The sequence below is a fragment of the Salvelinus sp. IW2-2015 genome, linkage group LG35, assembly GCF_002910315.2.
Source record: "Salvelinus sp. IW2-2015 linkage group LG35, ASM291031v2, whole genome shotgun sequence".
NCBI classification, from domain to species: Eukaryota; Metazoa; Chordata; class Actinopteri; order Salmoniformes; family Salmonidae; genus Salvelinus; species Salvelinus sp. IW2-2015.
The window spans coordinates 13761981-13773561 of NC_036874.1; positions in this window are offsets into that span (position 1 = coordinate 13761981).

Consider the following 11581-nt stretch of genomic DNA (forward strand, 5'->3'; position numbering starts at 1 on the left):
ATTTCATTTAATTAAAAGATGTGGAACTTTACGCACRCTGCGCCTTGGTCCAATCCTTTCGACGAACGTGACAGCACTGCCACAAATTCCTAAAATCAGATTTTAAACCTAACCCTAACCTTAACCACACTGCTAACCCTAATGCATAACCCTAATCTTAAATCAAGACCGAAAAGCAACAATAACAAAAAACATCATACATTTCTACAATATAGGCAATTTTGATTTTGCACTTGGCACATCAATCTGAAGTGCTGCCTCCAGGATTAGTGTTAGGCAAATGATGTTGGCAAATGGTGTCCTGAGACTACAAAATACCTCAACCTCTTGTTTTGCTCATTATTGCAATGAGGATCCCTAATATGAATTCCACACTCATATTGGACCAAAACGTCTAAAGGCATGTAAGTGTGCGTCAGAGTGGGCAAGCATCGAGAACCCATAATTCCCATAATGCAGGTTGTCATTTCTTGTGTGTTTATGATCCATAGGCTAAAACGAATACTTTACTTTCATTAATCTGATGACTGTTATTTATTTAATCCACTAACTATGTTTAATTGTTACCCGATTAAATGAATCATGTAACAATTAACTCATTGGGATTTGGGGCACCATGGAAGAGATTGTTTAAACTCTATAAGGTCTTTACCTATTTCATCGATAAACAGTCATCTTATTAATCATTACTTCTTATCATATCATCATTCTGAACAGTCTTAACGTCATGCATCTGCAAAAAAAACAGCCTTGCTCATGATTCAGTACTACACCAATTGGTTTAATTATTTATTTACTAGCAAACTAAAATGAGAAAACAGGATAACACACTAAATATATGAGAAGAAAGTCCCTAGAGGGCTGACAATATGACAGCTTATTTTTAACCCATTCTTTGTGGTATCCAATTGGTATTTACAGTCTTGTCTAGAGTTGTATTCATTATAGGGGAGGCGTGCAGTGCACTGTGTGCGAGTGATAATTGTATGACTTATTAAACCTGGGAAAGATGCGTTTGCACTATAAAGCACAGCGACCCAAACACTGACAGCAATTTATTCACGCTTTATCTTCTTATTCATTCATAAGAATTAATATCTCTACACCAAGATAATGTTAGGCGGAGTTTTGATAGCTTGCATAATGACAGATAGCTTGGCAAATGTCTCTCATTTTGAAGAAGAGTTGACAAGGATAAGGAGGAAAGTTTCGACATTGAGAAGTTGAAGCAGATCTTGCCGTCAAGTCAAAGTTTGCTCTTGAAATGAATATGGCTGGATTTTGGATAGGATTTACAGATAGAATGAACGTGGAGGGTTTATGAACACTGAAACTCATGTGTTTTCAAGTCCAGTTATTTCATTGGAGTCATGGATCAATCCCTTTAATACAGTTCAATAACAGTTAAAAACAGGCATGACATCAGCCTTAGTCTCAGCAGGACGTTTACAGTGTTTTTCTGAAATGACTCAACGAGACAGGAACCCAAATGAAACTTTGGTGGTTTTTAGATGTCTAAAATGGGTTAGACAGTTTTCCTAATCATGCCTTTTAATGCCTTATTTTCAAGTATTTAATCAAGAGTTCAAAAGGAGACATCAGATTTCTACAAATCTTTAATAATGATAAGCCTTAATCCTTGTGCTCTCCCTGTTAATTAGCCAAATTAATAGCACGGATGGGTAAAACTTCGTTAAGTTGATCCGAACTATAATTTCTATTGCACCAGCCAAGATTGCGGGACAATGTTATGGTTAAGCCAAAAACCTTTTTGCTGTTGATATTACCTCATTGATGAAAGAATGACCCTAGAACTGTTGAGTATTTCTCTGTGCATTGTCTGGCAGAGGTTATCATTATTTTCTGAAAAGGTTTCTCTTTTCTTGTCTTTAGATGTGTCACGCTGACCATAGTTCTATCTTTTGTTTTTCTTTGTTTTAGTGTTGGTCAGACGTGAGCTAGATGAGGCATTCAAGTGTTTGTGTGGTCTAGTTTTGTTTGGCTGATATGGTTTCTCATCAAGAGGCAGGTGTTAGTCATGTCTCTGATTGGGATACCATATTTAGAGTAGCCTGTTTTTTGTTTTGGGTTTTTGTGGGGTGGTTGTCTTTTGTCTTCGTGTGTCGTTCGTGCACTTCTGTCTTCGTGTGTCTGGTACTTCTAGTCTTCGTGTGTCCTGTAATCTTCTGATGCTGTTCACATTTATTGTTCTTTATTAAACATTGCAATGCGAAAACACTAACAACGCTGCCGCCTTTGGTCCTCCTTCGTCCGCCACAGAGAAAAGCCGTTACATGAACTACAATGCCACATTCCAGTATGCCACTGAGTGTAGCAAAACATTATGAGCACTGCTATTTTTGACACAGACTGACCAGGTGAAGTCCAGGGAAAGCTATGATCCACTATTGAAGGGGAAGAATGAAGGGAGAGGAGACAGTAAAGGAAGGATCTTAAACCTTGAGACAATTGAGACATGGATGGTGTATGTGTGCATGCAAATCAAATCAAATTGTATTCAGTCAACATGCGCCGATCCTCTTACAGGTTTGAAATGCTTACTTATGACCGCCTAACCAACATGCAGTTTCCCAAAAAATACCAGAGAAGATAAGAGATTAAGTACAAGTAATTAAAGAGCAGCAGTAAAAACAATAAACCATATATCAGGGGTGCCCAGTGCCAGGAGTCAATGTTGTGGGGGCACCGGTTATGTTGAGTAGTATCTACATGTAGGTAGAGTTAATTAAGTACTAATGCGAATAGATGACAACAGTGAGTGGCAGTGTGTGTGAGAGGAGGGGCAATGCAAATAGTCTGGGAGCCATATTGACTAGATGTCAGGGTCTTATGGCTGGGGGATAGAAGCTGTTTAGAAGCCTCTTGGACTAGACTTGGCGCTCCGGTACGCTGTCGTGCGGTAGTAGAGAGAGAAAGTCTATTACTAGGGTGGTTTAGTCTTCCTCTGACACCGTCTGTATGAGAGGTCCTGGATGGCGAGGAAGCCTGGCCCAGTGATGTACTTGGGTCAGGTACGCTACTACCTCTGTATTGGCCTTGCGGTCGGAGGCCAAGCAGTTGCCATAACCAGGCAGTGATGCAACAGTCAGGCAATGCTCTCGATGGTGGCAGCTGTAAGACCTTTTGAGATCTGAGGACACCATGACAATCGTTTCAGTCTCCTGAAAGTGGAATAGGCTTTTTGTCGTGCCACGCTTCACGCTGTCTTGGTGTGCTTTGGACCGTGTTAGTTTGTTGGTGATGTGGACACTCAAGGAACTTGAAGCTCTTCAACATGCTCCACGCAGCGCCTGTCGATGAGAATGGGGGAGTTGCTTGGTCCTCTTTCCTGTAGTCCACAATCTCTGACCTCCTCCCAATAGGCTGTCTTCGTTGTTGTTGGTGATCAGGCCTACCACTGTTGTGTCATCAGCTAATTTAATGATGGTGTTGGAGCGTGCCTGCGCCGCTGTAGTCTCGAGTTGAACAGGGAGTACAGAAGGGGCTGAGCACGCACCCCTGAAGGGCCCCTGTGTTTGAGGACAAGCGTGGCGGATGTGTTTGTTCCCTACCCTTACCACCTTGGGGGCAGTCCCAATCAGGAAGTCAGGATCAGTTGCAGATGGAAGTGTTAAGTCCAGGTCCTTAGCTTAGTGATGAGCTGAGGGCACTATTTGGTTTGAACGCTGAGCTGTAATCAATTAATAGCATTCTCACATAGGTGGTCATTTTGTCCAGGTGGGAAAGGGAGTGTGGAGTGCAATAGAGATTGCATCATCTGTGGATTTGTTGGGGCGGTATGGCAAATTGAAGTGGGCCGGAACAGCTGGTGCTCTTGTGCATGTTTCAGTGTTATTTGCCTCGTAGCGAGCATAGAAGTAGTTTAGCTGTCGTTGGTAGGCTCGTGTCACTGGGAAGCTCTCGACTGCTGCTTCTCTTTGTAGTCTATAATGTTTTGCAAGCCTGCTAATCTGACGAGCATCAGAGCCGGTGTAGTACGACTCGATCTTAGTCCTGTATTGATGCTTTGCCTGTTTGATGGTTCATCGGAGGGCATAGCGGGATTTCTTATAAGCTTCCGGGTTAGAGTCCCTCTCCTTGAAAGCAGCAGCTCTAGCCTTTAGCTCAGTGTTGGATGCTGCCTGTAATCCATGGCTTCTGGTTGGGGTATTACGTACGGTCACTGTGGGGACGACGTCATCTATGTAGTTATTGATGAAGCCCAATGACAGACGTGGTCTACTCCTCAATGCCATTGGAGAATCCCGAACATATTTCAGTCTGTGCTAGACAAAACAGTCCTGTAGCTTAGCATCTGCTTCATCTGACCACATTTTTATTGATCTAGTCACCGGCGCTTCCTGCAATAGCTTCTACACTTGCTTAGATATCGTGCACCAGCTGTTATTTACAAAAATACATAGTCCGCCCCCCAGTTGTCTTACCAGATGCCGCTTGTTCTATCCTGCCGGTACATTGTATAACCAGCCGCTGTATGTTGATATTGTTGTTATTCAGCCACGACTCCGTGAAGCATAAGATGTTACAGTTTTTAATGTCTAATGGTAGTTTAATCTTCCGTGTAATCTTCGATTTTATTGTCCAAAGATTGCATGTTTGCTAGCAGAATTGAGGGAAGTGGGGATTTTTAGATCGCCTCCGAATCCTTAGAAGGCAGCCTGCTCTCCCGGCTCTTCTTTCTCCGCCTCTCTTTCCTGCCTCCTCTTTCTCCAGCCTCTGAATGGGAAAGACAAAAGATTTAAGTGTCTTTGAACGGGATATGGTAGTAGCTGCCAGGCGCACTAGTATTGAGTGTGTCAAAAAACTTCAATGCTGCTTTCCCCGTACCAAGAATGGGCCACCAGCCAAAGAACATCTAGCCAACTTGAAACAACTATGGATGAAATTGGAATCAACATGGGCCAGCATCCATGTGGAACGATTTCGACACCTTGTAGAGTTCATTCCTGACGAATTGAGATTGTTCTGAGGGCAAAGGGGTGAAACTCAATACTAGGAGTGTTCCTGATGTTTGTACATGCAGTGATTTCACAAAAAAGTTTAATGCAACTTTTTGGTTACCGAAGTATTTTCAAGTATACCTCTCTCTCTCTCTTTCTCTCTCTCTTTCTTCTCTCCCCTTCTCATGCTCTTCTAAGAGTGTCCCACACTCACTGGAGCCCAGCTCTCATTTATCAAAGTGGAAGAAGAAATATCAGGGATGTGTGTCACCCAAAGCCTGAATTGGACTTGACCATTTGATGCGGCCGAGCCCAAGCTGAGGACTGAATTATTTTGAGAAATTGATTTATGCAAGGCTGCTGTACTGCCTCCAGAGCTGCAGAGTTCTGCAAACCCCAAGCCGGAAAAAAACGAACATGCATGAAGTTGATTAAATGTTTATAACCATCTTTGCTGCCTACTCATTTCCTCTACATGAACGATAAGGTTGGATTATTATCCCACATGACAATAACGAGCTCTGGAAAACAATCAATAACCGTGTCTGTCCCAAGAGATCATTTACCCAAGGATCACAGTCTGTTGTAGTGGTTTCACTGTGAAATATTATGTTGGTAATCGTCACAATTATGGGTTAACTAAGTAAAACGGGTACCTATACATAATAGTTAGGTATTTTTATGAATTTAGGGATTTCTGCAATGTAACAGTATCTTACAGTGGAACAGTGAAAAGTGGAAATCACGTTTTTCATCAAATGGGATGAATATTTGGATGAAACCAGTTCAAAGAGTAGGCGACACAAGAGAATGAAAAAATGACTGTAGTTGGTACATTGATAAAGTTTGATCATAAAGTTACCTGTCAAACAGTAACAGTAACGTTTTAACAGTAACGTGTCAAACACTTGGATTCAGGAGGCAGTTATTACTAAGGATTTAATTAAGGCTTTATGCAACGTCACATAAAAGCTGGAAATGTAATGCACCAAGTGTAGCGTCGTATCATCTTTACTATTCACATTTGCGGCTTATGCCTTGCTTTGGCTTTATTTACAAACCGTAAATGAGTAATACAAAGAAATATCGGTAACCTTTCATCTGTGGTGGTGACTGTTAGCGAGCAAGCTACTTCCCAGGCATGCCGGCTAAAGCACACTGTGTTGTGACTGGATGCCATGTAACGTAACGTAGATAATACAGCAGTGGCTGTGGCTGTTTTGACTTGTGAACTGTATATTTTCTGTAACACACCTATATGTTTTTTCGCTACCACTAAGCCCCTACATTGAAGTCTGAAAACTTTGCCAGCACACCAGTTGGCACAAAGAATGTTGTCCACAAAAGGAGTTGCGGTGTGTATAGCATTTCAAATGTAACCCTTGGGATTATTATTTCACTCTCATCTCCTTTGTCTTTCTCCTACCATCAAGCAGTAATGATAGAGTATGTGTTGACTTTTCTAGGCAACCACGGCAACCACTGCAGCAGGAATGCTGTGATACAAAATCAGCTTTCCCACAGCCAAAGACGAGGGGTTATGCTGTGATACAAAATCAGCTTTCCCCACAGCCAAAGAGAGAGGGCTTATGCTGTGAAGCTGTGAAAACAAATATACGAGTTATAGTCGTTCATTGTCGTTACTTATCTGAATCTAATCGGTTGAGCATTTCAGGCAGACGAAACATTTCCAAATACAAAACATTCAAAAGTTTCACAAAAAAGTGCACACCAAAGTATTGCATATTTCAAATTGTCCAGTAATCTGTTTTATGCTGTTTTCATCTACGTCCTGTAGCCCATTGTTTACCTTGTTACCTGGCAACGACCACAAGTGCATTTCAGAGCTGTCAAATCAAGGCGAGATCATTGAAGATAAGCTCTCCGCCCACTCAGCCTGTTCTTCCAGGCTTCCTGATTGTTAAAGATGAGAGAAAAGCGTCAAATGTCTTCAATTCTGAGTGTTTTTAATGTTGTACAAATATTATGGGTGACGTTTTGGTCATTCAAATGGCTTCAAAATAGGATGACTGTGTGGGACCTTTAAACACACAGAAGGTCACCTATGTTGAGGAAATAGATAATGACTATGGCTATGATTGTGAACATAGTAAGAAAGGATAGGAACAGGGCTGGCCAGAAGGACAAATTATTTTGCAACTTGTGACCACCATACTGAAGTGTTTTGGAAGCTGAACACGATTCAATAAAAAAAATTGTGACGACAAAAACAAGAAATAAATCCAAGAAAAGAGTACGCCACAGAGTATTATCTCCACCCAGGCTCTTCTTTCCCCTTCCAGCAATGAACGATGAAACTGAGTCGGGCCAATGGGTTCGGTTTTACTTGGTATGACGATTCTTGGGATTTCAAAACTGGTGCATGAGATTTTAGGATCAGAGCTATATTAAATAAAATAGTTATTTTATTGGAGGCTTTCGACAAGACATTATTTACAGTCATTGCTAAGCTAAGAGGTTATTACTTCCCTTCACCCCTTTCCTCCATGAGTTAAACAAAAAGAACAGAGAAAGAGAGGGAAGGAGAGAGAGAGATAGAGGGAAGGAGAGAGAGAATAATAGAGCCGAAAAAACAGCTGAAGAGGAAGGACAGAGAAGAGAAGAAGAGGAAGAGGGAGAGAGAGTATAAGAATGATGAGCATTCAACAGCAGCTCTCCTTCACTTTTTCTTAATACCAATATCATACTGTAAATTGATAGATTCATAACAACATATGGTCACAGAGTTTTCAACCCAAGGGCACATCATAGCGATACTTCCGGCACACGTGTTGAGAAGCAGACTTGACAGACTCGACAGACCAGATTTGGGTTTGGCAAGTCAATGGGAGAAGTGAAAGTATCCTTAATGTTAATTGTCTCGAAATTCTAAAGGCAAAACCTAGATACGTGCCAATGTAGCTAAACGTGTCTTTACTACAATCAATCAATTCAATCAAAATGTATTTATGTGTTTTTAATTCAGCAGTTGTTACAAAGAGCTTATACAGAAACCTAGCCTAAAACCAAAGAGCAAGCAATGCCGATGTAAGAAGCATGGTGGCTAGGAAAAACTCCCTAGTAAGGCTAGAACCTAGGAAAGAACCTAGAGAGGAACAGGCTCTGAGGGGTGCCAGTCCTCTTCTGCCTGTGCCGGGTGGAAGATTATAAGAATACATGGCCTCTTAGTGAATAGGGGCGCTGTTTTCACTTTGGGAAAAAATCGTGCCCAAATTAAACGGCCTCGTACTCTGTTCTAGATCATACGATATGCATAGTATTATTACTAGTTGGATAGAACACTCTGAAGTTTCTAAAACTGTTTTGAAATATATCTGTGAGTTAAAACAGAACTTATTTGGTAGCAAACTTCCAAACAGGAAGTGAAAATTCTGAAAATGGGGTCTGTGTCAGGCCTTGGCCTATTCAATTGCCTTATATTTATGGATCTGTTATGCACTTCATCGCCTTCCACTAGATGTCAACAGGCAGTAGATTGTTAAATGGGGTGTCTAGCTTGATGTGAAGACCGAATGAGAGCTTTTGTGTGACAGGTCCGCTTATCGGCAGTATTATAGCCGCGCACCAGGGAACCCACATTGTTTTCTGAAATGCGTTAGGTATACACGATGAAATGCTCCTTCTTGGAATTTATTGGATAGATATGAGAAAAACATCATAAAGATGGATTTTCAACTGAGTTTGACCAGTTTATTCAACGTTTATTGTGAACTTTTGGAATTTTTCGTTCCATGCGCCAAGAGTTGATGGACATGTGCCCTCCACAATGCTAGCCAAAGTTGCTAATTCGACAGAAGAAATGGACATTCTAAAACAAAACAACGATTTATTGTGGAACTAGGACTCCTTGCACTACATTCTGATGGAAGATCACCAAGGTAAGAGAATATTTATGATGTTATTTCGTATTTCTGTTGGAATATGTTGGCTCCAACATGGCGAAAATTGCTGGGCGCTGTCTCAGAATATTGCATGCTGTACTTTGTACTAAAGTATTTTTTTTAATCTAACACAGCGGTTCATTAAAGAACCAGTGTATCTTTCATTTGCTGTACAACATTTTTTAGTAAAGTTTATGAATATTTTTTGGTTAGATTACGTGACTGTCCAAAATTCTCCGGACAATTTGGTGCATTATGGCGCCGTATTCAACATGTAAAACCAGGATTTGTAGCTATAAATATGCACATTTTGTGAACAAACATACATGTATTGTATAACATGATGTTATAAGACTGTCATCTGATGAAGTTGTTTCAAAGGTTAGTGATTCATTTTATCTCTATTTGTGGGTTTTGTGAAAGCTATGTTAGCGGTGAATAAATGGCGTTGTGTGTTTGGCTATTGTGGTGAGCTAACATAATATATATTGTGTTTTCGCTGTAAAACATTTAAAAAATCGGACATGTTGGCTGGATTCACAAGATGTTTATCTTTCATTTGCTGTATGGGACTTGTTCATGTGTGGAAGTTAAATATTTCAAAAAAAATATTTTTGAATTTCGCAGCGGAATGTTGTGGGTGTTCCGCTAGCAGAACCCGGGGCGAGAAAGGTTAAGGACAGTTCGTTCTTCAAGATGTTCAAATGTTCATAGATGACCAGCAGGTCAAATAATAGGTCCTCTGGGACGAGAGAGAGAGATGGAGAATTAGATGGAGAATCCAGAGCTTCCGCGACAGTTCCCAGTCCAGTCTGTACGTTTCACAGTACGGAACCTCCAACGACGGTTCACAGTCCGGAACCTCCAGCGACGGTCCACGGTCCGGAACCTCCTGCGACAGTCCACGGTCCGGAACTCCTGCGACGGTCCACGGTCGGAATCTCCTGAGACGGTCGACGGTCTACGGTCCGGAACCTCTGAGACGGTCTACGGTCCGGAACCTCCTGAGACGGTCTACGGTCCGGAACCTCCTGAGACGGTCTACGGTCGCGGAACCTCCTGAGACGGTTTACGGTCCGAACCTCCTGAGACGGTCTACGGTCCGGAACCTCCTGAGACGGTCTGCGGTCCGGAGTCTCAGCGACGGTCTGGCGGTCGGAGCTCCAGCGCGGGTGGCGGTCCAGAGCCTCCAGCGACGGTCGGCAATCCAGAGCCTTCAGCAGGGGTTTCTCAGTCCAGAGCCTCCTGCGACGGTCGGCGGTCCAGTTCTCCGGCGACGATCCACGGTCCGGTGACTCCAGCGACGACCCGGTCCGGAGCTTCCGACGACGATCCCGGCACCAGAGCCGCCATGGAGGATGAAGAATCTGCGAGCGGAGTGGGTACTTCGCCCCACACGGAGCCGCTCCCGACGTCCTGTGTCATTCATCGTAGATGCCCACCGGACCCTCCCCTATTGAGTCAGGTTTTGCGGCGAGTCCGCACCTTTGGGGGGGGGGGGGATACTGTCACGCCCTGACCATAGAGAGCTGTTTATTCTCTATATTGGTTGGGGCGTGATAGTGACTAGGGTGGGTCATCTAGGTGATTAATGGTTTATGTTGGCCTGGTATGCTTCCCAATCAGAGACAGCTGTTTATCGTTGTCTTTGATTGGGGATCATATTTAGGTAGCATTTTTCCCATTATGTTTGTGGGATCTTGTCTACAGATAGTTGCCTGTGTGCACACCAGTAGCTTCACGTTTCGTTTGTTCTTGTGCTTTATTGTTTTGTTTGGTGAATTTCATTTAATTAAAAGATGTGGAACTTTACGCACGCTGCGCCTTGGTCCAATCCTTTCGACGAACGTGACAGCACTGCCACAAATTCCTAAAATCAGATTTTAAACCTAACCTAACCTTAACCACACTGCTAACCTAATGCATAACCTAATCTTAAATCAAGACCGAAAAGCAACAATAACAAAAAAACATCATACATTTCTACAATATAGGCAATTTTGATTTTGCACTTGGCACATCAATCTGAAGTGCTGCTCCAGGATTAGTGTTAGGCAAATGATGTTGGCAATGGTGTCCTGAGACTACAAAATACCTCAACCTCTTGTTTTGCTCATTATTGCAATGAGGATCCCTAATATGAATTCCACACATCATATTGGACAAAACGTCTAAAGGCATGTAAGTGTGCGTCAGAGTGGGCAAGCATCGAGAACCCATAATTCCATAATGCAGGTTGTCATTTCTTGTGTGTTTATGATCCATAGGCTAAAACGAATACTTTACTTTTCATTAATCTGATGACTGTTATTTATTTAATCCACTAACTATGTTTAATTGTTACCCGATAAAATGAATCATGTAAAATTAACTCATTGGGATTTGGGGCACCATGGAAGAGATTGTTTAAACTCTATAAGGTCTTTACCTATTTCATCGATAAACAGTCATCTTATTAATCATTACTTCTTATCATATCACATTCTGAACAGTCTTAACGTCATGCATCTGCAAAAAAAAACAGCCTTGCTCATGATTCAGTACTACACCAATTGGTTTAATTATTTATTTACTAGCAAACTAAAATGAGAAAACAGGATAACACACTAAATATATGAGAAGAAAGTCCCTAGAGGGCTGACAATATGACAGCTTATTTTTAACCCATTCTTTGTGGTATCCAATTGGTATTTACAGTCTTGTGCTATACGCTGCCAT